The 27,154-nt window shown below is 38.5% G+C and overlaps 1 protein-coding gene across 2 annotated transcripts in view; it reads left to right on the top strand.

Moving 5' to 3' along the window:
* The window catches only part of Peak1 (pseudopodium enriched atypical kinase 1), a 214,401-nt gene that overhangs the window by 40,385 nt on the left and 146,862 nt on the right, over positions 1-27,154 (top strand). For both annotated transcript variants that reach the window (XM_055621942.1, XM_055621941.1), the window contains exon 2: positions 5,263-5,326. The gene's annotated coding sequence lies outside the window, so the exon portion shown is untranslated. The remainder of the gene's footprint in view (positions 1-5,262; positions 5,327-27,154) is intronic.

Raw genomic sequence — 27,154 nt, 5'->3', positions numbered from 1 at the left:
AGCTTGCCCCCTATGATGACCTGAATAAAGTGTTTATTTATATGAAAAAGTTGTTTATGTGTGGGTGTTGCCTGCTTGTATGTATTCTCACCACATACATGTAAGACCCTTTGAGGCTAGAAGAGAGTGCCATATTCCCCTGGACCTGAAGTTGCAGATCACCCTCACCTGCTGTGTGGATGCCATGCTGTTAATTGAATCCACGTCCTCTTAAAGAGCAACCAGTTCTCTTAACTGACATGTCATCTCTCTAGCTGCTGCTTCTTTTTTAAATATCTTTATGAAATATTTAGTTCAGAAGCCAGGAAATTCTTTTGGTAAAGGATCAGATACTATTTGAATCTTTGTGGGCACAGAATATCTGTGTTGCATATTCTTCTTTTGTTTTGATGTATCTTTTACCGACATGTAATATGTATATCACGTATGTGCCTGGTGCCCACAGAATCCAGAAAAGAAAATCAAATACCCTGGAACTGGTGTTAATGGTGGGTGACAGCTATTGTGTGGGTTCTGGGAATCAAACTCTGACTCTCTGAAAGAATAACAAATGTTCATAACTCTTGAGCCATCTCTCCAACCCTTCTTTTTGATATTATTATTATTATTATTATTATTATTATTATTATTATTATTTGTTAACAACATTTTTAAAATGTCAAAATCATCCTTCTCTTAAGATCCTGGCAAACGCAGCCCATGGATGGATTTGGACTCCAAGTTATAGTTTGATTTCTAGTTTAGTTGTTTGTGGTAATTATTACTGAACATAACCCCTTCAGAGTTTAGAAACCAAGACTTGGTCATTCATGTATTCACATGCTGTCTTCTTCATATAGTTGTTATTGTTAGACATTGAGCATTTTTGTTGCATAAATTAAATAAATATCTTAATCACTTGAGAAGCTTCTAGCTGTGTTAGTATCTAACTCCTTATAGATATAAATGAGTTCTAATATAATTTTTTGCTTGAAGTTTTGATTATTTTTACCCCCTCTTCTCATCTCCCTCCCACTAAGCCCCTCCTTTTTCTAACAAAACTTCCTCCTACTTTCATATCATTTTTTTTCCCAATGTGTGTCCCACTGTATTTAATTAGAGTTTCTTATATTAGCATGGGTGTATGAGGCTCTTTATTTTAGCAAGGCAGCTTACTAGTGGATACACTATTGAGGAATTGACTTCCTCTCCCTCAGGAACCATTAAATGCCTGTAGCTTTTTAAGGAGTGATGGAGCCTCATAAGCGTCTTCCCCAGGCATAACGGAACATTTGACAGGTCTAGTATTGCTCAAGTCTTGTGCAGTTAACCATAACTCTTTGAGTTCATGGGCTCAGTAGCCATGTCATGTCCAGAAGATAAGGCTTCACAACCCTCCCCCTTCTCCATCTCTTCTATTCTTTCTGCCCCACATCTGTGATGTTCTCCAAGATGTCCTATTTAGGGCTGAACATTTAACAGTCAAGTTATTCTCATCACCTTGAATCTTTGTATTTGCCACTGCCTAGCGTAAAAAAGTTTTTCTGACCAAGGCTGAACTCAGCACTAATTGTGTGTATAAACATAAATATTTGCAGGGCAGCTTGACAAATATTACTTAGCCAAACATCTGTAATTGGTTCTTCCTAGAGTCCATGACTTTCCCAGCTATGAGCTTTTGACCACACTTACAGTGTCAGATATGGTTTCTTTCCCACAGAGTGGGCCTTAAACCTAATCAGAAAGTTGATGACAGTCATACTTGTACCAGTGGCTACCTCTTGTCTGACAGGTTGGTGTTGCTGCACACGAACTTCAAAGCTGGGCAGGACTTGGTCACTTTCCTCCCCCAGCAGCCCACCAGTATTGTGATAGCTGGCCAGCAGGGAGGAGGCTTCTAGCTCAGTGCTAGCCTAACTTCTCTATGTTTTACAACCATGGTGTACGGTGTCTTGGTGTCTTCATCAGTAGGGCCTTCTCATCTGTTTCTGGTGGGCAAGCAAGAGCAATGGTAACCAAGAGCTTGCTTTGTTTTGGTGGCCCTCTGGAGCATCCCTGACCAACAACTTCCCAGCACTGGGATTTCTGTCTAATAGCCTACAGCTTCTGGGAGCAACGTTATCTGTGGGGTACTTCCATTTTCTTTTTAATTATATTTTTAAATTGCCTTTAAGGTGGTAGTCCCTATAGGATTTTTAAAATACATCCTCAATATCCCCTTACTGATTCCTTTCCCCATTTCCTACCTTACTCCTGCTTACTTAAAAGAAAAGGTTGTGCGAAGAGAGGTTACTGGTTTAAGGGATTTGAATTTTGCGTGTTTGTGTATTGTCTGTGTGTATGTAGTGAATGCATGTGAGTATGCAGGTGTGTGTGTGTCCGTGCCTATTATTGTGGAAGCCAGAGCATGGCTCTGTTGTTGTTGGCCTTATTACCTTGAAACTGTGAGCTCTGTGAATCTGGCAATTTCTGCCCCTACATGCTGCAGTCATGGGCACATGGAGCCATGCCAGCCTTTTATGGGTGCTGGGGATCCTAACTCTGGACCTCACGCTTGCAGAACAAAGGCTCTTTGCCACTGAGCCAGCTTCCTAGACCAGGACATGAACTTTTTAAGGTTTTCGTTGACTCTTACAAATTGCTTTCCAGAAAGATTTTTACTACTTTACATGATCAAAAACAGCATACAAAGATAGCCATTGTATGTGTTATTCTAATATATATTATGGTATATTGCATCACATAATTTCATAGTAGTCAATACAGCCTAGATTATGCTCTAGTAACAATCCCCCAAACTGTGGCCTCTTACAACAAAGGTTTTATTTTTTTTTTGTACCTGTTTTATATGTGTATGTGTGTGTGTGTGTGTGTGTGTGGTATGTGTGTCAGCAGGAGAGCCTAGCTCCTAAGTCATTTAGGTGGCTGTCATCTCTACGGGTTTCATGTGTACTGTCAGTTGCTTCTGTAATCTCTGTGGAAATATGCTAGTCTCCTAGGTGTGCATTGGCTTAAAATTTATATCTAGAAATGCCTCCTGTCTGTGTCAACTTAGTAGTAACACAGACATACTGAACTTGAAAGGTTATGAAGTGCAGTATTAGCATGAACTAAAAACAGTTTAAAAAATTTTTTTTAATTTATTACAATTTATTCACTTTGTATCCTAGCTGTAACCTCCTGCCTTGTCCCCTCCCAATCCTCTCCCTTTCTCACCTCCTCCCATGCCCCTCCCACAGTCCACTGATAGGGGAGGTCGTCCTCCCCTTCCATCTGACCTTTGCCTATCAGGTCTCATCAGGACAGGCCGCATTGTCTTCCTCTGTGGCCTGGAAAGACTGTTCCCTACACCCCTCAGGGGGTGATCAAAGAGCCAACCACTGAGTTCATGGCAGAGACAGCCCCTGTTCCCCTTACTAGAAAGTCCATCTGGAGACTGAGCTGCCATGGGTTACAACTCTCCATGCATGGTCCTGGTTGGACCTGGTCTAGGTTATCTCCATGCATGGTCCTGGTTTCAGAAAAGACCTCTTGGCCCAGATTTAACTACTTTTTTACATTTATTCATTTATGGTAGGGAGCTCAAGCATGCCACTGTGGGCATGTGTAGTGAAGGACAACTTGTAGGAGTCTTTCCTCTGTGGAGGTCCCAGGGATGGAACTCAGGGATCAGCCGTGGCAGAATGCACCTTTACCCATCAAGTCCTCTTGCCTTGAGTCTTAATGAGATCTGGAGCACCACAAATAGCCAACCTTTGAAAAACCGCTCTAACTTCATTGACAAAAGATGATGCTGGCTCATTTTAATTTGATGTTTTTTTTCCAGTATAAAGAATTGTGTTTCAGGGGCTGAAGAAATGGCTCAGTGGTTAAGAGCATTGGTGGCTCTTACAGAGGACCTAGTCCCAGCACTCATATGGCAGCTCACTACTGGCTTTAACTCCAGCTCCAGGACTTCTGATACCTTCACACAGATACACATGCAGGCAAAATGCTAGTGCACATAAAATAAAAATAAATAATTTTTTAAAATTGTGTTTCATATTTATAAGATTTTTAGAAATTTAAGTTCTGTTTAACTTACATTTTATAAATATTGTGCTTACTTTTATTCTTCCTAGTTTTCAAATTTCGTTTTTTGTTTTGTGGAGATAACGCTAGCACAGAGGCTAATTGCTCACTTTCTTTTGAAGATTGAGCTGATACAGATTGACTTGTCTGATAAGTTTTTATCTTAAGGATTATCATTAATGTTAAATAAACATGGTGGGGAATGTAGCCCAGGGGTAGAGTGCTTGCTTTAGCATGTGTGAGGGAGGCCGTTTTTCAATCCCCAGCATAAAGAACCAAATGTAACATTAACTAATGTACGCCTGAAGAAAGTCTGGCACCTTTCCCCCCGGTTTGTTCTGAAAGAGGAGCTCATGTAGCCTAGGTTGGCATGGAACTTCTAATCTTGCTGCTTGTGTATGTATGCATGCTTGGTTTGGTTTGAGAAGCATGCTGGGAACCTTTATCAGCCCTCTGCTTTTTCCCCTTGAGAGGGGGTCTCTCACAGAACTTGAAGCTCGGAGCTAGCTATCCAGTGAGCTCCTGGGATCTGTCTGGTTTTGCCCCCATGCTGGGTGTATGTGTGTGGCCACGATCTGCTCTTTTACGTGGATGCTAGGGATCCACGCTCAGGTTTTTGTGTCTGTGCAGCAAGTGCTGTGTCTTAGTGTTTCTGCTGCTGTGATAGACACCCTGACCCTAACCAAAAGCAACTTGAGGAGTAAAGGGTTATTTCACCGTGTGGCTTAATAAACCCATCACTGAGAGAAGCAGGGCAGGAACCTGGAGGCAGGAACTGGAAGCCATGGAAGAGTGACTTAACTCCCCATGACTTGCTCAAGTCTGCTTTCTTATTCCTTCCAGGACCATCTGCCCAGAGACACACCGCTCACAGTGAGCTGGGCCCTCTCAGATCCATTATCAATAATGACACAGAACCACAGGCTTGCCCACAGAACAATCTGGTGGGTCATTTTCCCAGTTGGAAGTTCCCTCTTCCTAAATGACTGTGGATTATGTCAAGTTGATAAAACTAGCCAGCACATGCTCTGACTTATTCCCCAGCCCCCGGAGTTCTTACTTCTGGACTTTGTACAGGTTCTAAAGAACAACATGATCACAAAAGAATTAGGAAGTAAATAACCTAGTTGAGGTTTCCCTATATGAAAAGTTAAAATGCCAGCTCAGATTTAATTTTATTGATCATGTCCTTTTTTTCCTTTTTCATTTCAGGTGTCTGTCTAACCCAGGACTTATGCTCTAGATGTTTCTTGGTGGTTTGTCTAGAAAACCTAAGGTGAGATATGTATGAATGTATTTGACACTGTATACATTTTATAATGAGAATGAGTTGCTTCTGAAAAATTTAAGTTTTTTCCTAAATGTTTTGATAGGAAGAAAAACTTTATCACATAGCAGTTTTCATGCTTGTAGTTGTGGGCTAGTTTGGGAAATAAACTGAGTCTATTGCTAAAATTCTTTGAAGTGTATTTTTTAATTGCTTCTCTACTTAAAAATGGAGTTAAGTGTATGCTGCTGATCTGACACATTTAAGGAAAACTTTGGCAGTGTCCGATGATTTTTCATGTTTTTGTTTGTATTTATTTGTTTATTTAGAGACAGTCACTGTATAGCGCTGGTTGGCCTGGGCCTTCCTTTGTGGGCAGTCCAGCCTGAACTCACGGAGGTCCGTCCACCTGCCTCTCGCTTCTGGAGCGCTGCAAGCAAAGGTGTCCACACCACCCCTCATCTGAGATGTCTGAGGACACTTCCTCTGTTAGTTAAGTCAGACTAAGACAACTGCTTTTTAAAGGCCAGTTAGTGACGGGTTTCTGAACTCTCCTGTCTTAGACTGTTGCTTCCTATAATCCCCTCTGTGGCCTCATGTACTAGGGTGTGTCCATTAGTGTGCTGATTTCCACCCAGTTTCCCCTTAAAGCTTCTGTAGGTAACATTGGACTCTAAAGGTCATACTAAAGTCTTTTTTGTTTTCTTACCTGTTGGCTCAAATCCTTTTCATTTCCAAATTTTCTATTAAAAACATTGGGTTGGGGCAGGCTGAAGATGGCAGGCTCAGCTGGTGGGCAAAGCTCTAGGTTGCTCCCCAGTACATTAACTCGACAAGGCGTGCCTGCCCGTTATACCAGCACACAGGAGCGGGAGACATGAGGACCAGAAATGAAGGTTTTCCCCACACTTAGAGCTGGAGGTTAAACAGATTAATTAATTCATGAAACCCAGTCCCTTTACTCTTCATTTAAAAACTTTGAAGTAGACCATTAAATCTCTAGTCTAATCTTTCTACCTGGAGTCCAGCTGCTCTAAGCCATTCTTGTCACTGTCAACATGGTATTTTTTTTCCTCCCTGGAAGATAAATGCCAACATGCAATTCTGATTTTTAGAATCCTTCAATGTCTTCAGATTACATAAAATTTTAGACTCCTTCAGAAAACATTGTAATCTTCCCTGAACTCACTAGCATCCTAAATATGATTGTTTAGTTCATATCACATCTTTACTGAGAAATAATTTACATATCATAAAACTCACTAACTTAAAGTGGACAGTTCAACAACTTTTGTTATATTTTCAGAGATGTACAACTATTACCAGTCTAATTTTGAAATGTTTCAACACTCTTACAAGTACTAACTCACAGTCAGTAGCCATCTCATTCTGGCTGGCTGCTGATGTGCTTGCTGGCTACTGATTTGTTTTACATCCTATAAAGTAGCGAGGGTCACCCATGTTGTACCATGTATCAGTACCTCATGACCTTTTGTAGCAGAATGATATTCTGTTGTTTGCGTTAGACCCTGGGCTAAAGAAAGTTTCTGAGTAGTCAGCTTTCTGCAAAAGGATTAAAATAAAATTCATTAATCTCTTGGCTGAATTAGGATAGACAAGAGGCTGAACCTATAAAAGTACAAGCTCTTGCTCTCAGGCAGCTTAGCACAGAGGTGCTGGGGCCCTTTCAGTGCTTAGGAAGTTTTATGATTCCAGGGCAGGACTTGATAAAAGACATAAGAGTAGAAATGGGCTGAGGGAGACCACAGGACTAAGTTTTTCATATTTCCCAGCTTCTGATGAGAGGATGTCAAAGGGCCTAAGGAAAGGCCTCAGCTGAAAGCCACAGAGAGACTTCTAAATGATGGCACCTGATCTAGGAATTAGGAATGCAACTATACTCTGAGTTGATTAAGGAACTCAAAGCATATGAATAGTAGAGCCATTAATGATGGAAACAGTAAACTTTATGATTGTGATAAAATACCAACTCACTCAAGTACCTGCTAACTCAGTACCCAGCCCTAAGGTTGAAATCTGTGAATAAACACAATAAAAATGATTCTGTCTACCTTGCCCTAAGCCATTGCTAATTAATTAAAGTTTCAGTTTGGAAAATGCACTTTAAAAACTTGCTTTTGAAAATTTATCCCCCCCATCAACCCACATACAGGGCTTCTCTGTGTAGCCCTGGCTGTCTTGGAACTCATGCTGTAGACCAGGCTGGTCTCAAACACAGACCTGCCTCTGCCTCCCAAGTGCTGGGATTAAAGCATGGGCCATCAGTGTCCTGCTTGGAAATTTATTTTTACAATGAACATTTTTATATCAAGAAGCTGATTGATTCTGCTAACTACAGCATGGGACTATATCCTTGAATGTGACTAGATTATTGATTGATTGAGCAAACAACTGCTTGCTGAAGCACATACTTTGTGTACACAGTCATGTGTAAGACCAGCTTTCAGGCACTGCCTTAAGGGATGTAGGAGGAAGTGTCATAGGATTTAGTCATGATTCCAGTTCGGCAAGCTGAGGTTTGGTGACTCTGTTTTTTCTGGAGTCAGACTTATCGTGAAGGCCAGCTTGTATGTTCATGTAAAAGTGCTTTATACCTGGGAACAGATGCAGAGCCCCAGCAAGCACTTAGCGCCCTCTCTGCTTGTGTTTCAACTCTAGGCTGGCGAAGCTCCTGGAGCTTTTGTTTATCACTAACGTTATGTTCAGTTCTTCCAACTTAGAGTTATTTTTCCTCTTATCCTCTGCTTACCCTCATTTCTCTTGCTGATACACATGATTATCAGGTAGTAAGCCTCGGTTCCATTCATTTTCACCTATTTTGTTTCATTTAATGATTACTGTGAATCTGTAATTATTATCTGTGGTGTATTGAGGAAAACTTGAGGCTTAGGGAGATTACATAGCTACCAAATGGTAGAGGTATGATTCTGGTCAGTTTTCTGAAGACAGTGTTGTGAGTTTTTATTTTTTGTTTTTTGTTTTTTTAACCAGATGGCTTGAATCACCTATGGCCATGTACCATGTACCTTAACTAAAGCAAGCTTTTGATTTCCATTTTCCCTCTTTTTTTTTTTTTTTAATAATGATTAGTGTCTAACCAAAGTGCTATTATAGAAAAAAATGTATATATTTGATAGTATTACTTGGAAATGTTAACATTAGAACACCATTAAAAGTGTCTTTTTAATATTATATAACATAGAGTGTGCATCTGGGAATTTTTCAGTGCTGTAAAATATATTTGTCTTTCAAGAAAGATGAGCTAATTTTTTTCCTTTTAAATTTTTATTAATTTTTAAAATCAGTATAACAAAGTAACAGGTCCCTGGCATTTCATACCTGTATGGCATTATACTTTGTTCTAATTGATCCCCAAGCTAATGCTTTTAATAGGCATATTTTATTTTTAAGGCACAGCACTGTGTATTACAGATGCTCATAAGCCAAATGTACCTGCTCTAGCACAGTGGTTCTCAACCTGTGGGTCACAACCCTTTATAGAGCTGAAAGATCCTTTCACAGGGGTCAGATATTTACAGTTTATAACCATAGCAAAATTATAGTTGTCTGGTTGGGGTCGTCACACCATGATGAGCTGTTTTACTAAAGTGCTGCAGCATGAGGAAGGTTGAGAGACCCTGCTCCAGCCGCAGAGTAGGTGAATAGTGCTCTGAGCCTGTCCAGATGTGGTGACTCATGCCTCAGCACTCTGGAGGCTGAGGCAAGAGATCCTGAGTTGGAGGCAAGCTTGTTTGAAAGAAATATTTCAGATTATTTCATGATTTGGGAAAGGTGTTAAATAGGAAAAAATTTTCTACAATATCTAACCATTTATGCTAGGAGAGGTTTTTATAGTACCTCAGGTTTAAATTAAATTAAGAAAAACCTGCAGTACCTGAGAGGTGGTTGTCAAGAAAAACTAAGACAGAATATATAGTTTGCTCCTGTCTGGATATCATTCTGATGCCGCACTTGAGTCTCACATGCTTCCTTGTTCAGGCACAGGCTCTAGATACTGATTTTACTTACAGTGCTGTTCCTTTTGGGGTGAATGATAGTACCAACTCACCTGAACATTCACACTGATCTTTTTGACCCACAGACCCCTGTCTTCAAATCACTGTTTATTTTATGTCTCTCTCTCTCTCTCTGTCTGTCTCTATCTCTATCTCTCTCCCTCTTGTTAAAAATTCCCCAGTGGTCATTACTTGTCTGATATTTTATATGAGTAATCCATTTGTCATAATTTATTTTATTTTTTTTCCCAAGTGTTGACTTTGAGATGGTTGTGGTGCTTTGAGGTCCTACTTGCTACTATTCTTAAAAATATCAGAATTCATAAAACTTGAGCAGTGCTGGCTTTTTTTTTTTTTTCCCAGTTCTGTGAGTGTAGAAAGTTTCTGCCACTTTAGAGTCATCTACTGCCTATTCCTTGTGGTAAATAGTTTTTCCTCAGTCTGCTGATTTGCTGGATCAGCAAATTATCATTATATAATGTCTGTTCTTCAATGAGATTTCCTTGTCAGCTTACTAGAAATTAACGCACCCCCCCAACCTGGTTTGTTTCATGACTTGTGTATTATTTTCTTAGCACCTAATCACTAATTTATTATAATTTATTTTGCATTTATCTCTTATGGGCACAAAGGTCAGTGTGTCTTACTGTTGTATTCCTAGGATCTGAAACAGTGTCTACCATAATGGTGGTCCTATTAAATGCTTTGAATCCATTTTCTATTTGTTATATATTAATGTTTCCTTTCCCCTTTTCCCCATTTTTTTTGTGTCTTCATTCCTTTCTTTCTCAGAAAGTAAAATCTATTAATGTTTTCCTCAACTAATGTTTATATTCCTTTGACATTTTTTTCTGTTGTTTGTAATTCTGTCCTTCATAGGGTTATTTTGGAGGGAAGGAAAATCTTACAGTTCTCATACTCTTGAGAAATGACTGTTGAGTTTATCCACCACTTTCTGGGTGGGTGTCAGAGCCGGTACAGTCTAGTCACAAGTGCAATGAACAGGTAAGAGAAGTGACTGCTAACATCTGCTTCCATCCTGCTTGAGTTGGCCTTTCCCCCAAGGGCTTGTCACTGTCAGCTCAGCAAAATGAAGCTGTCTTCTCACAGACACCTTTCTCCAGGACTGTGGAACAGAAATGATTTCAGGTTTTCAAAGTGAGCTAAAATGTTCCACCAGAACAAAGCTGAACAATTCCCTGCTGTTCCAACTTGAATTCTGACTCAAGACAGCAGCAGGTATTCTCATGAGGGATGCCATTGAAACTTTGTTATGTCAAAAGGGTAGATTTGTATGTATCAGTATTGGTAAGGAAGGTGACAACTGCACGAAATAGAATTTTGATTCTTAGAGCTTCTGTTTATGTCATAGTCCTTCTGTATTTGTTTCTTTTAAGTTAACTTTATGGAAAAGAGAAGGCGCTTTTGGATGAACATCATTTCATTTCTTTGCCATTTAATTCTTCCAGCTGTTACTTCATTCAGTATAAGTTTTTCCCTTTCTACCCACCTTCTCTCTCCCTCTCCTCCCCTGTATGTATTGTATGCATGTAAGTGTATGTATGCTTGTGTCCATGTGCACTCGCATGGAGGCCAGAGCAGGCCTATTCATTTTCTACTGTATTACCTTGAGACAGGATCTGTTTGATTCTGAAGCTTGCTGTTTTTGTTGGGCTGGCTGGCTAGCAAGTTCTCTGGATCCTTCTTTCTTTGCTCCCTAATATGATAGGCTTACAGGTGTGCATAGCTATGCCCATCTTTTTACATGAGTGCTGGGGGTTTGAAGTTGGGTCATAGTGTTTGCAGAGCAAGTACTCTTTCCTGCTGAACCGTCTTCCCAGCCCCATGGTCTCCTTTAAAATATTACATCCTAATCATAATATGTGCCATTATCAATGTGTGCATATAGGCTTTCAAATGTAGGTAAATAAAGAATACAATACTAGTATATCAGTTCTGGCATTCCTCGATGATATCTAATGTGGTGGTGGTTTGTCTTGATCCATTTTGGTAGATTTTATTTGAAATGATTCTCAGTCTGAGTTTTGAAATGTGCTCCTTACAGTTTAATCCATTCGATATCTTCTTTTAAAAATCCTTTCTTGATGCTCAGATTTATGTCATTAAATTCTACTTCAATTACTTTGTTTTAAAAATTAAGAGGAACTCTATGCTAAATGAGGGTACTAACTTTTTGGTTTTGCGAGTTGCATGGTAAAAAGCTGTTCAGTTGTCTAATGAGTGACCAAAATCACATAATCATCTTCATTTGAGGAGAAATTTGTCAAGATTTAACACACAGTTAATACAGTTATCATCAAACTAAGAATAGAAGAAAATATTTTTACCTACTAAAGTCCATTTATGAAGTGCTCACAGCCAGCCTTCTGCTGCAGCATGAACTGTAAAACTTTGCTTTGAAATCAGGAGCAAAGCAAGGACCCTATACTATGAATCCTAACCAGAGTGATCAGAAAAAGAAGATAAAGTTAACCTAAGCTGGAGAAGAAAAAGTAATATTATCTGTTTGCAGAAGACTTAACATTATAGGTATAGGTAGAAAATTCTAAGATTATGGAAAAAATTGTCAGAAGTCATGAATTCACCAGTTTGATGAGCACCATATTAGCCCACAAAGTAATGTATCTCTATACAATTAACAGTGCAACAATATGAGAAATAAAAATAATTAGTAAATTTTACTAATGAGGTGAAAGACTTTAAACACTGAAAACCACCAACTGCTGTCAAAAAATTAAGACATTTTTTGTGTCTTAAGACCATTTGTATCTTCTATTTAGGTAGTGGAGACATATTACATATTCATGGATCTGAAGACATTGTTCGTATACAAACTAATTCATAGAACCAGTATAATTACTATCAAAATCCCTATGAATATTTCACAGAAACAAAAATTGATCTTAAGAGCATGGAATCGCAAAGGTTCTGAAATAAAGTCATGAAAATAACTAATGGAAGCCTCACACCTTCGGTTATTTCAGAACTTAAGACTGGGTGAGCAGGGTGACTTAGTGGGTCCAGTGCTTCCCCTGCCAGCTGAAATCTTGACCTTATCTCCTATGCTGTAGAGTCATTGTAGAAAAGGGAGCCTCAACTAAGAGAATGCTTCCAGAAGATTGGGCTGTAGGCAAGCCCACAGGCCATTTTTTCAATTGGTGATTGAGGGAAGAGGGTCCAGCCCATTGTGGGTGGAGCCACTCCTTACTAGTGGTCCTGGGTTCTATAAGAAAGCAGGCTGAGCAAGCCAGTAAGCAGCACTCCTCCATGGTTTCTGCATCAGCTCCTACCTCCAGGCTTCTGTCCTGTTTGAGTTCCTGCCCTGACTCCCTTTGATGATGAACAATCAGTGATGTGGAAACATGTGATAATCAATGTTTTCCTTCCCAAGTTGCTTGGGCCATGGTGTTTTATCACAGCAATAGTAACCTAAGACATCCCCCTAAACCCATTTTAAAAAGCCAGATGCTATGGCACACATCTCTAATCCCAGCTCCCTAGAGAGATGGGAAGTGAACATAGACTTGCCTAGGAGTGCACAGGCCAGCCACCCTGGAATATACAGAGTAGCAGAAACTAGAGAGAAAACTTGCATCAATAAAGTGGAAGAAGAGACTTGACATTCAAGAGTAGTCTGTCCTCTGACTTCCCCCTATGCACCATCACACATGCATGCCTCCACTCATACACAATTCCACACACATACACAATACAAATTTTAAAACTACAACAAAGCTATAATAATTCAAATTGGGTGGTACTGGCATAAAGACAAATGTATTGAGCAATGGAATAGAACAAAAACCCAGAAATAAAACTTTTTGTCTAAAAAGTGATTTTTCTATAGTAAGGCCATTCCTGAGGAGGGTCAGGTTTAATTGTTTGTGTTTTCAACAAATGGGTATCCAAACATAAAAGCTGGAGTTGGAACTTTACTTTATATTGTATATAAAAATGAATCCAACACAGCTTCAAGACCGGGATGTAAGAACTAACAGAAAACTTGTAGAAGAAACTCCAGACGAAAAGCCTCATGTCATCAGTTTTGACAGTTATTTATTGGTATTACACCAAAAGCATAGGCAGTAAAATAAATAAGGGTAAGGTAGACTTCATTAAAATTAAAAAAAAAAACTTCAAATAAAACGACCAACAGAGTAAAAAGGCACGCTTAAAAATGAAAGAAATGTTTGCAAGTCACATATTTAATAAGGAATCAATATCTAGAATTCATAAAGAATCTGAAATATGATCTCAGTATTCATCAGTTTACAGTTGGATTTAACCATTTAACACAAAACTTACTTTATAATAGTGCTGTGTATTTCAGGCATGCAGATGGTGCTCATTGTTGAATGCCTCATGTATGCAGATGGTGTTCGTTTTGTAACATGATGAGCTATGAAAACATTAATGAAAAGATACTGAGTTAAGGATCATAAACCCTTGGTTGGCTGTGAGCTGTGGTTCGCTGCCACTGCCCAGCATTATGAGAGAATGACATGCCATATATTACTAGTCTGGGAAAGTAAGAATTCTAAACTGGCTATAAAATCTGTATCATTTACTGCTGTAAAATTTAAAAACTTATTGCCTGTCCATCATAAATTAAGATCTGTCCGTAACACACACAGGGGCTTTGCAGCTAGTTTGCATTTAAAACTTAGCATTTGTTTTGAGATTTAGAGGTTTATTTTAAACATAAAAGAATGTTTTAACATAGTTTAATTTACAGTAAGTTAATTTTCTTAAGGGATAAAATTTTTACGTTTTTATCTGGACTCTACTATGATTTATTTATGACCTACAGGTTTCATTGAGTTCCTTTTGCATCCATCTATTCAATATATATGTATCTGTGCATATTGAAATCAGAGGACAACTTGGGAGTCAGTTCTCTTTTTTTCAGTGGGTCCAAGGGATGAACTAAGGTCATTGTCAGATTTGGTGGCAAGTGCCGTTACCTGCTGAACCATCTCACTAGCATCTGCATTTTCTTTATAGGATTTAAAAAAATAATTTATTTCCTTCTTTATTTTGAGACAGTGTCCCACTATATAGGCCTGCCTGGCTGGAACTCACAAGAGGTCTGCCTGCCTCTGTCTCCTGTGTGCTAGGCCTACAGAGTACACCACCATGCCCAATTATTGCAGGATTTTTTTAAAAAAAGAGGCATTAGTAAATTTATTCCACTGATAATTTTCATTTTTGTAAAGCACGTGTGTATGTAGTTAAGTAATTTTTGCCTTCACAGTTGATAATAGATTATTAAGTATGTGGTATTCTGTAGTTACACCTTTTAAGGATAATCAGCGGAAAGTATATCACATGTCTCTTTTATAGATTTCTTTAATAGGTGCTACTTTTAAATTATGGTGTTTCTTTTCCATAAGTTTTGGATATTGAGAGAGGAGAAGTTGGCTTCAGGTGTCTTCCTGAATTGTTCTCCATCTTATTTTTTTTTTTGAAGTAAATTCACATGATTTGAACATGTACATACAACACACATAGAAGAATTCAAATTTTAGATGGGGGCAGGCATGGTGGCACACACCTTTAATTCTAGCACTCAGGAGGCAGACGAACTCTTGAGTTCCAGGCTAGCCAGGGCCTGCACAGACAGGCCCTGCTGTCATCCCCACCATCTGTCTACCCATTGAGTTGGGGAGCTGGAGAGATGGCTTGGTCCTCTCTTTTTTCAGAGGATACAAGTTCAATTCCTAGCACCTGTGTGGTAGCTTACACCTGTTTAACTCCAATTCCAGAGGAACTGCTATGCTCTCCAGTATCCCCAGGCACCAGGCATGCGTTTGGTGCACAGACATGCATGAAATACTCATTCATAAAATAATAAATTATTAAAACTTGAGTTGCTGTAGAATCTTTTCCGGCTGTATTTGCCTCTTGTTTGGTATTTTATGTTCAGGGTCTTCAGGTGCTATGATGATGCTAACAGGCTCATTTACTTTGGAAAAACAATCACATTCTCAGTTTGGTCGTACACTTCACATTATTGATTATAAATTTCAATGATCTTTCTTTCTGGATATTAAAATCACTACTCATGGAAACTTTTTTTTTTTTTGCTAGTCTTTCAGCGACATTTTCTTTACTCAGTATTACATCATTTTGATTCCTTTCAGAATAGAATATTAATTTTTTTTCTTGTTGCTTTTATGACTCCCATTATCTTCTCTTATGTGTTTATGTGAACTTTTAATTTTTGTTTCTCAGACTTTAGGTGTACCTCAAATTTTAGGGGTACCTCAGACTTCAGCTTGCCTTTGACTGTTAGCACCTAAGCTTCTCTTATTGTCCTTTTTCTCACTCATTTTCTTATCTTTGTTTTCCTCCCCTAAGCATCTATCTAATACAGTAAATGTGTTTGGATATTTGCTTAACATTGGAAAATGGGAAGTGTTTTCTATGAATGTGCTTCTGATTTCCATAGATGGCCCTTGGCTGTATATTCTAGTTTATGTGTTGAGAGTGGCGGGTCCAGGAATCACAGACACCTTTATGCTGCTGCTTGTAGTTGCCTGAGTTCTCTCAGAGACCTCTACTCAGATAAAGTTGAATTCTTGACTACTTTGCAGAAGAACTCGATGAAGGAAGGCTGGAATTACTAAGGAACAGCTTTAAATGGATTTAAGCATGAAAGTTAGTAAAAAGAGAGGTGTTTCAGATAAGAATATAATACATCTAAGTGTAGTTGTGGGCTTTTCAATATTCATATGCATAATTTTGTGTGTTCTAAAATTATATCGTTCAAAGGGTTCCTAAGGGACCCCTTTCCTCCCCTTTTCTTTTTTTCTATAAGTGAGATTGTAGGGTGGTTCCTGGGTTGCACTGGGTGGGACTACAGGCTTATGGGTCAGAACATTAGCTCACAAAATATGTTGTACAGGAAGTCGGCATGTTTTTATTGTAATCAGTTTATTGTCTTGTGAGATATATAGAAAATTATAGATTTACATCTGGGAAAGGAACATAGCCACACTCAAGCTTGTATGTACTTAGACCTTACCCATGGTTCATTACTGCATTGGCATCCTTATTTGAAATGCTATATAAAAGGATTATTGTCTCTTTGTAGACAACCAAAGAAGAACATTTGTTAATTTTTTTATCTTCTTTTTTTATTTGAAAATTTGTTAATTATGTTGGCATTTTTTATTCTATGCTGGCTTCAAGCAGACGCTGGGCTATCTTTATCATGCCTCACTATACTTTATCAATATTGTGATGATAATCTCAATTTTTCCTTGAAGAGACACATATTAAAAGTAAAATTGGAGGGTTGTTGGATGTTCATTATAAAATTAATTAAGAATTTCTAGGTTTGCTTTTAGTATGACCATACAGTTTATATCTCTTTAAGCACCGCTTAAAGATTCTTAGACTCTAATTCCATTTCTCATTTGTACAACTGGGCAACCAAATTGAAATGAGGACTTGTTTTTATAAGCCTAGTGTAGTGGACTCATAGCTAATGATCGCAGCTGTTGGATAGTAGATGTGGAAGTATACTGAGGAAGATGGAGATAAGAGAGTACTTATTTGGATAAGATGCCTAATTGTTATGAATAAGATAAAGACAGAGTAGGTCAGGATGTATATCATTCAGAAGAGACCAATAAGCGGAAAAGCCTTTGGTCTTAGTAAATTTTCCTAAAGGGCACTTTGTGGTTAGAGAATATGAAGGCAAGCCCTCCTGGACAAATAAGGCCTGCCCGCCAGCCATGTGGACCATTTAGCTCTTAAGCTGTAAATGGTTAGGTTTTTGTGTGTGTTCATTATGGTTCTTGAAATGCAAACATGAATGAAACCGACTCTGCTCTGGAAGCTTTGTGGTTATAGACAAGTGGGTGCAAGACTTGTACCTAGTCTGCTCTTTTGAAAAGCCTCTTTCGTAGTCTGAGAAGTTGACTCATGCTGTGTAGTGTTTGATGGCAGCCAGCCTTGTGTCATTGTTAGTCTTCCTATTTTACTTTTTAAAATTAAGATTGGTATTAACTGTATATTCAGGATCCCACAACCATCATATCTAGCTTAGTGAAAGAGTCCTCATGAAGGGATATGATTGGTTGTAGTTTTTATTTCTTAAAGTGTGATGATTGGAGTGGGAGCATATAACGTGCTGGCAAGTCCCTTTGAATTAGTGAAATAGACACTGGAAATACTACCTAGAAAGCACGAAGTAATTGAAAGTAATAAACTATATAATGTACAGTACAATAATATAGAAAATAGTGTTGGGGAATATTGAGCAAGTGTGGTTTCCAGTCTTTATGTTACTAAAGTCTGAATAAAAGACCAACAAATTACAGCCTTTGCTATCACCCTTGTGTGGAAGGTAAGTCCCTCTTGCTGAAGACACAGTACACTTTAGATTCAGGTTCCAGAAGCCCCTGTACTGGAACTGACCTGAAAGCCTCTTCCCTGAAGAATAGCTCTCATGATACTTAAAGGCCCCATGCTAACTTTCAAAGAGGGAAAGTAACCAACAGTTCTACCCAGTGATGGTACATATGAACCACAACAACAAGCATGGCCTAGTAACCTTACGGGTCCAGTAATGGCATGCATGCCCTGTCGGTAACCAACAGCTCTCTAATTGGATTTAAAACCTATTTAAAAAGTGGGAAAGCAAATGGAGATCCTGGTGCTGTGATCTGATGAGAACCTCTCGGTATATTTGAAGTGTGTGCTGGCCAAGTTTACTTTGTATTTTGTTTCTAAATCATTTACAGATGAACTACAGATTCATAGTGGCAGTTGTTTTATAAATAGAAACATTATTTCATGGCTTGTTGGATATACTTTGGTCCATTAACAAAAAAAATAAATGTAATTTGTTTTATGAAAATAGAATGATATCTCATTTACATTTTAGGTTCTGAAAAGCTTGATCACACGGGCTATTTTGCAGTCCAACATTTTCTTCATTGCCTGTCTCTTTCAGTACCCACTGTGTTGCACCTTGTCATCAGTACATACTTTTTGGGTTTGGCTTATTTTTCTTTCTTTGACTAGTTGCCAGTTGTCCAGTCATGCAGAATAGGTATTTTTGTCGTGTTTACCCGAACATTTACATGAGAACAACTCCTGTGTTCCCAAATCAGCTGTCTATAATACTTAACGATTTATCAGTTTCTTAGTTACTAACCATAAATTGTGTGTGCTACTATAGAAAGAGCCATCTCACCCATAGATGAGTGTTTTCCCTGCATGAGCGTATTTGTACTACTGGTGCCTGGGGAGGCCAGAAGAACGTGGTGGATCTTTTGCAATTGGAATTACAGACTGTTTTGAGCCACCTTGTGGCTTCTGGGAATCAAACCAGGTCCTTTGAAAGAGCAGCCCATGCTCTTAACTGCTGTGCCATTTCTTCATCTCCAGAAAGAGGAATTTTTGGTGCCATGCGGACTGAAAAGGATCTCAGGGCTGACATTGAGTAGCTGCCGCTGCTGCGCCTGCCTCATCAGTAAAGCTACCCGCCCCCTTCTAGGTTTCTTTTGTGTTGTATCTCTAGCATTATGCCTGCCATACAGCAGGTAGCAAGCAGATATAATATTTTTTTTTAATTTATATTTTAAATTTGTCTACTTGTGTGATGTTTGTTTGTTTCAGTTTAAGGTAATCTTATAGTGAATACTTTTAATGGTGAATAAAGAATGTTAGCTATATGATGCCAGACCTTCAGTTGAGGTCTCTAAAAAAAAAAAAAAGTGTTTGTTATCAACTCTCCTTATTATTTCTTACATAATTGTGTCACATTTAAAAACTACTGTAAAATGTGTTTATCTAGCTTTGTTGGTGGTAGTGGTGCACGCCTTTAATCCCAGCACTCAGGAGGCAGAAGCAGGTGGATCTCTCTGAGTTCAAGGATAGCCTGGCTTACATAGTGAGTTTCAGGACAGCCAAGGCTACACAGAGAAACTTTGTCTCCAAAAAACCAAAAGAAAGAAGGAAAAAAAGAGAATGTTTATCATATAGCTTTATAGTATATTAATGTATTTAATTGTACCAGAAATTTTGCAATATCAGTTTGGCTAGCAGCTTTTTACATATATGTGCCCCTGCCCCCCTCCCCCCCCATTGAAAAAGAAATCGAGGATCACACTGGGAAAGCCTTTTAAGAATGTTAAATGTGCTAATGGGCCAATCAGGGGATTAACATCCATGTGGTATATGTAAAGTGATCTCAAGCTTGTTATTGGAGAATGAAGGTTCCATTATCAGATTAGACTCATCTCCATTGGGACTACAGAGTAGTTAGTGGTCCTAGAGCAGCTGGGAGGGAGCTGAGCTGCTTTTGTAATATCAGAGCATTCTTGAAGGCAATGTGAATGATTGCTGTTTTGGGCTACTGTGTCTGAGGTGAGTTTCTTTCTTCATAACATTGCTATCGACTTTCAAACTTCAAAGGATGAGTATGAACACCTTTTAAAAAAAAAAACTTCAGTCTTTGGTTTTATATAATAATACCGCTTTTTCTTAAGCAATGTTTAATGTCATATTTTTTCAACAAAAAAAATCTTGCATTTGTATAGATTGCTTTTATTTAGCACAGGGTGTTACCTCTCAGTGTTTGCATAAAAGAATCCAACACCAATCTGTAGCTTTTCTGTTGAATGAAAATATTATATCTTGGTGTTTGTGTACTTTGTTATTTTTAGTATGAAATTCCACTAATACCTAATATTAGTGTTATATATTTATATCATTGTAAAAGTTAGTTTGTCTCATATTATCTGCTCCTTATTTATATAAAATAAGTTAATAAAGGAATTCAGATAGATATATAGAATCTATTAAAATCAGGTTTGAATTATCTTTTTGGCTTTGGAACTCGGTAATTTGTCAGGTTCTTTGAGCAGCTGGTTTCAGCCTAAATGCACTCCCACTCTAACAGCAATTGACCTGCCCTAGAACTGGAGTCTAGGATGCAGAGAGCAAGCAGTTCAGCCTAACACATTGTTTCCTGGTTTGTAAAATCTGGGTTTTCTCGAATGCAGTTTTTATTACTGTAGAGAACAGTGAGCCTTGTTAAGAATGTTTGGATTTTCCTTGAGTATACAAAGGCTTCCTTTGAATTTAAATGGTATTCAGATAACATATTTGGTAAGTAGATCTGAACATTCTTAATTGTTGAATATGTACGTTTAGTTGAGGAAAATAATAGGATCAATTTCTGGAGCTTTTCAGAATAGAGTATGTGAAATAGGCTGTGTTCTGTCTCCCTGTAGTGTGAGTTCATTTGTTACCGACAGTTTTTTTCATGCATTCCACATATTAAATCAGTTTCTACATAGAATAGTATTAACAATACAGACTACATGGGAGGGAAGTGAATGTCAGTTTCAGAGCACTCTTCAACATCACAGGTACTTGTCCCTCCTAAGACTGTTGGACCTTGATCCAAAAAGAAAGCTTTTGTGATGAAGGGAATCTTTCCTGTAGTCAGAGAATTCTGCCTTCAGATGCAAGTACAGGCTGAACAAAGAAGGGTCACAGGGCAGATTTTCATCCCTTCACCTTGTTTATGGCAGGAGGAAAAAATAGGTCGGTTTTTCATTTTTAGGAAGTGAGTCTAATTTTTGAAGTGATCCTGGGATTTCTGTTTTTGTTGGAGATATTTGGATCGTTTATTTCTCCCAATTTAAAGTCTGCTTGTTTACTCTTCTGTTGGAAAGATTAGCAAGATCCAAGGTTTGGCGGCTTGTCATGAGAGAGTAATTGAAATGTTTGTTGCTAAGTCTCCTCATCTAAGTTCATAGTCTAGTAATTTTGGTATTCATTATGTCATTCTGTAAAATCTACAGTGGGAATGAGGGAAGCAGATGGGGAGGTTAAGTACTTCAAGACAGCAGGCTAAAATGACTTAGTAAATGGAGAGATCTAAGAGTATCAACTATTTTTGTGGGGAGTATTTTGAGGTCAGATTTCTCTTTTAATTTAGAACATTTAGTAAACAAATTGAAATTATACAGTGTTAGATTTCAGGCTATTGAAGTTAATTTGTGATTATTGCATCTTTAAAATTATAAATTGTACCAGTTCTTCTGTCCATACTGAGTGACCTTATATTTTTGCCCATCTTAATACAGTCTTCAAAACTAATTCATCTTCATATAGCATAAGTAAAATTTAAGTTGAATATGTTTCAGGATCAGTAAATTGTATCAAAGAATCTTAATCAGCATGAGGGAGAGAGCCATAAGAAAACAATGGATATGACAGCTGGATTATGAGATCTTAACTGGAAAACTTATCATTCATCTTAAAAATTGAAAAATTTGACTTATGTATTATTGAGGGAAAGTACATGAAAGCTCTTTGAAACTTCTTTTTGTCATTAGTGCTAAAATTGAAAGGGTGCTTCTCCCTGGGGACTTGCCAAGAAAATGCAGACTTTAGGAGGAGGTTAACTGCTTCTGGCTTTTCAGTGGCCCTATCACTCACTGCTCATTTGTTCCTTTATGTAAAAGGGCTACTCTGCCATGGCCATGCTAAGCAGTTTTAAGAGAATGCGTTGTAGCTGGCTTCCCCTGCTTCATGCTATCTTCAGATTTCACTATGTATGTGACTCAGGAACTGAATCCAATTTGATACATCATTGCCTGAACCAAATTGTCTTGCAGACACTAGCAGACACATTATTTCAGTGTTTTTCTATGGAGATTTTGGATACAGTATTAGAAATTATTTTCAGCCACTGTGAAAAGCAGTATGAAAAATATACTGTGGATCAGTTTAATAATGCATTTATTGAACAAAAATTTATTGCACTTCGTATCCCACAAGTAGATGCTAGAAGCATGTAGACAAATAAGATTTGATTCCTGCTCATAAGGATATCATTGTCTATTTTTTAAGCTTTAAAATTTGGTACAGAGAAATAAGAGGCTCAATCAGTTTCTAAATGAGGTGGCCTAACTCCCAGCTATGAAAACCAGTGAACTGCACAGACAAAGCATCAGTTGTTAGTGTTGATAGTCTGTTTTGTTCTGTTTAACACTCCCTCCCCATCCCCACCCCAAAAAACCCTGGGAAATAAAAGTGTAGTGAATAGTAGAATTATTCCTCTAGAATATTTTGTGGTTATATTAAATGTTTTGGTAAAGGTTTCTCTATGGGCTAACTACATACATGCCTCACGCAAAGCACTGGGGATAGGAAATGTATGCGGCCGTGCGTTTTGCTCTTTAAGAGGCCAGTTCTGAAAAGATGTATGTATAAAATAATTATGCTGTGCTGGTAATAGCCATTCGTTTTATTGTTACATTTCCTAACAAGTGATTTCTCTCCCTAGCTGTGACCCTATGAAGTGCATAGAGACTCAAGAGTTTTTCTGGCAGCAGTAATATTAGGGCAAACAAAGAGGAAACTAAAATTATGAAGCAATAGTTTTAGTGACAAGGGAAAAGTTTACATGCTCTAAAAAGCACAGAAACATACTCTGTGGGGCTGGGCAGTTGAGAGCACCTGATGTTCCTCCAGAGGACCTAATACCAGTTCCTAACACCTGTCAGGTGGCTCACAACTGTCTGTAACTCTTTGTCCAGGCCTCTGGCACCTTCTGGCTTTCATGGACACCTGGATACAAGTTGCATCACACGTATTACAGACATACACAGACACACTACACACACACACAAAGTTGAAAAATGTGTGGTGATGTATATTTTCCTAGAAGAAGGTACTTTTGTTTTGGTTTGTTTGTTTGTTTGTTTTTTAAGGCAGGATATCTGTGTGTAGCTTTAGCTCTCCTGGAACTCACTCTATAGACCAGACTGGACTCAAACTCACAGAGATCTGCTTGCCTCTGCCTCCCAAGTGCTGTGGTTAAAGACATTGACCATCACTGCCCAACTCTACTTTTATATTTTTAATAAAACCCCATTTCGGCCTTGCTCTTTTGTTGATCTTTAATGATACTTTCCATTGGAAACAGCTCTTTTTTTCAAATGAAGAAAGTAAACAGTAACAACGAAAAGTAGTAAAGATCATCACAGTGATTCAGCCAATAAGAGCAGTCACTTTGCTCTGCTCTGATTTGAATGCATCTTTAATTTGTAGAGAGAGGCCTGTTATTTCAAGACAGATAAGACAGCCTCATAGGACTGGACATCAGAAGCAGGAGAAAAGAGGGAACAAGTCAGGAGCCTAACACAGAGGACCTCTGAAAAGCTCTGCCCTGCAGACTATCAATGTAGATGCTGAGACTTATGGGCAACCTTTGGGCAGAGTGCAGGGAATCTTATGAAAGAAGTGAGAAACAGTAAGATCTGGAGAGGACAGGAACTCCACAAGGAGAGCAACAGAACCAAATTTGAGCACAGGGGTCTTTCCTGAGACTGATATTCCAACCAAGGACTATGCATGGAGATAACCTAAGACCCCTGCACAGATGTAGCCCATGGCAGTTCAGTATCCAAGTGGGTTCCATTGTAATAGGAACAGGGACTATCTCTGACATGAACTGATTGGCCTGCTCTTTAATTACCTCCCCCTGAGGGGGAAGCAGCATTAACCAGGCCACAGAAGAAGACAACGCAGCCACTCCTGATGAGATGTAATTGCCTAGGATCAGAAGGAAGGAAAAGAAGTCCTCTCCTATCAGTGGACTTGGGGAGGGGCATGCATGCAGAGGGTGGAGGAAGGGAGGGATTGGGACGGAAAGAGGGAGAGAACCAAAGGGGGATACAAAGTGAATAAAGTATAATTAATAAAGAAAAAAAAAACACAGCCTCATGGATAGAGAAATGGATTTGCACAGAGTTGTAGAAGTCTCTATGCAGAATTTCTGTTTTGTATGTTGGCTCATTGAAGTGTGCTTTTCCCATTGTATCATAAGCCCTCCTAAGGTTTTCTGTGTTTCCATTAAAAGTTCCGTGTCTGGCAGATTCAACCACTTTTTCTTCCCTTTACTTTTATTTAGGAACTTTCAAAATGAATGACGAACTCTTTGGTTACTTCAGAGCTAATGATTATCTTGCTGAGTATAATCTTATTTTTATCAATTTCTTCTACAGTTTTAGATCACTAAAAAATTCAAAGCCTTGAGTTTTACAGATAGTACATGGCTAGACTTTGTTTTCAAAAATCTATTTAGGGTAAATTATTGCTTACTTGCCGTTTGCTAGAATTTGACATTGCCCCGAACATTTTCTTGTTTTATGTGTGAGTTTCTAGTGGGTGGAGAGGAAGTTTAAAGGGTAAGTCTAATTAATTTTAGAGATAAAGTGAGAGGAAGCCATTAGGTCAGGGCATTTGTTAAATTTTGAGTGTTAGAACCTAATGGTTAGGATTTCTTTAATCACAACTGAAGGAAATTGTACCCAGAGCCCATTAGTTATTAGTCTTCTTGATTCAAGGTCAAGGTTTGGCAGGGCTCCACATTTTGAACTAAGATTGATTGTTTTGCTATCTTCAGAAAGCTTATAGAATATTGGCTGCATTGTTAGGTGCTTTCTAGTCCAAGAAACCAAATCCCAACTCTGATGAGTAGTAGCTGCCTTGGGAACTTAATGACAGTGAGAAGGCTGCTAGGGAATGTTCAGGAAGAAGCGCTGCACCACCATGTTGGGAAGCGGGGGGTGGATTTTGTATTATGACGTAAGTTTGCTAAAGTCAGAAAGCAGTCTAGAAACAAACCATGAGCCATTCTTAACCATCTTGCACTTGAGAAAACCACTTTTCTGACAGATACTTCCAGTTTATTGTCCAAATTTTCATTGTTTTGGTGAACACCTATGTTATAAAATCTCTCCTCTAGTATTACTTTCTTTTTCATAAGTTACTATTCTGCATTAAACTTATGATATCCTAATACAAAAAGTTTCATGTCTACTAGGATTGCAGATGGGCCATCATACCCTGCCAATTTTCATGTGAGTTTTGGGGTTCCAAACTCCGATCCCTCAGGCTTATATGGTAAGCAGTTTACTCATTAGCCATATCCCCTGGCTCCAGAGATAGTCATTTTTGAATTGAAATCTAAGCATGTGTATATGTACTAGGAAGGGGTGATGCAAGGGTGTGTAGAGAAGGGTAGGTATACATACAGCTGGAAGGCTGCATATCAAAACACCTGCAATCTTTACTCGTGACATCACATAAGTTTACCTGTATTCGTTTTTCTATGGTAAACATGTATTTTGCTAAAATCTAAAATTACAGAAACCTATTTTATATCTGATTATACATGTCCTTAGAAGAAAATGAGACAGATTAAATATACCTCAAGTGTTAATACTGTGGTAGCATGATAGCTGAATAATCTTCCATATAGTGAACGAACACCAGCCTGCGTACAACTTTCATGCATTGGCTTATGTTCTTTGCACTGTGTAAAATGAGAACTTAGGTTTTTGAAGACAGCCACTGTGTCTTTCTCACTAGGTAGATTCTTGCCGTGTAGAATAAACCTAGTCTAGTTACTCATATATCATGGCTTAAGTTCTTTAATCCTTCTACATACATACATGCACACAGATGTGTATATATACATATATAATTGTGAATTTTTAAAAATTTTCAAGCATTGTACATGCATAAGTTGTATTTTAAGCATCTTCCTCCTTATATTCCTCTATCTTCCTTTTTTTTACCCTTCCAAAATTGTGAGTTTTTTTTACATTTTAGATTATTAATGTGTCCTTTTCCATTAGAACACGTAATGTTGAATTTATATCAAGCACACTAATAGGTTTTAATGATAAATCAAAAATATACAAGAGCAAATTAGCTGAGAACACCTATAAAGTACTGTGATAGTTAATGGTGACCTGACAGGATCTAGAGCCATCTCTGAGACAAAACTTTTGGAGGCAACACTGCGCCTTTCACTGGAACTGAATGACTGAATGAAAAGGAGAAGCTCTCTCAACACCAGTAGCCATTACTCTGCTTCCTGCCTGCTAATGCAGTGTGACCCTCCCCTGCTGCCCTGCCTTTCCCACCATGACGAACTGTGAGCCAGGATAGTCCTTTCCTCCCTTCAGATGCTTTTGTCAGATATTTTGTTTCAGCAATGAAAAAAAAAAAAACTAATACAAATACTGTTTTTATATTTGGCTCACAAGTCAGAAAGAAACTTATTTATGTAAGCTTTTTTTGGTGACCTAAGTAGGGTATAGATAGGAAATAACTGGGTGACAGAAACTGGTATGTGGTGACTTATCTGCCATGTGATCACTTTCTTCACTTCATTACAGTATTAAATTTGCATATCACTATCATTTTCAATCTGATCAGCTACTCATTTTTAAAAACTTTTTATTGATTCTTTGTGAATTTCCTATCATGTACCCCAGTCCCACTCATCTCCCCATAACCTTGTATCTACCCTTGCAAACAAAGCTCTCTTCTCATGGAAGCTGTGCTGTGTCACACATCACAGTGTTCCACAGTACCCCCCCATCTTTACTTGCAAATGTTTGTTGCAGTGAGTCATTAGGCTGGTTTGAGGCCTCTGAACTTCTGCTACACTGGATCTTTACTGGACTCCTCTTACATATCCCATTGTTGCCCTGTGTCAAGGAGGTCCTGCAGCTTTGGGTCTGCAGGACTGGTCCTTTCACGTGCTTCAGCAAATCATAGATGGGGTAGATAGTGGGGTGAGCCAACTCAAAGTCTTGGATGTGTGCTTGTGAGGTAGCTGAGTCAGTCAGCTCCTTAGCTCTCCTGTGTCTGCACCATCAGGGCCAGCTCTCCTGCCTGCCACAGGTGGCAAGAGATGTGAGTGGACGGGGGGGGGGGGGGCATCTTG

This window comes from Psammomys obesus, unplaced genomic scaffold (assembly GCF_907164565.1).
Source record: "Psammomys obesus unplaced genomic scaffold, mPsaObe1.curated_primary_1811, whole genome shotgun sequence".
Lineage (NCBI taxonomy): Eukaryota > Metazoa > Chordata > Mammalia > Rodentia > Muridae > Psammomys > Psammomys obesus.
The sequence above is the reverse complement of the archived record's forward strand: the minus strand, read 5'-3'. Positions and strand labels throughout refer to the sequence as shown.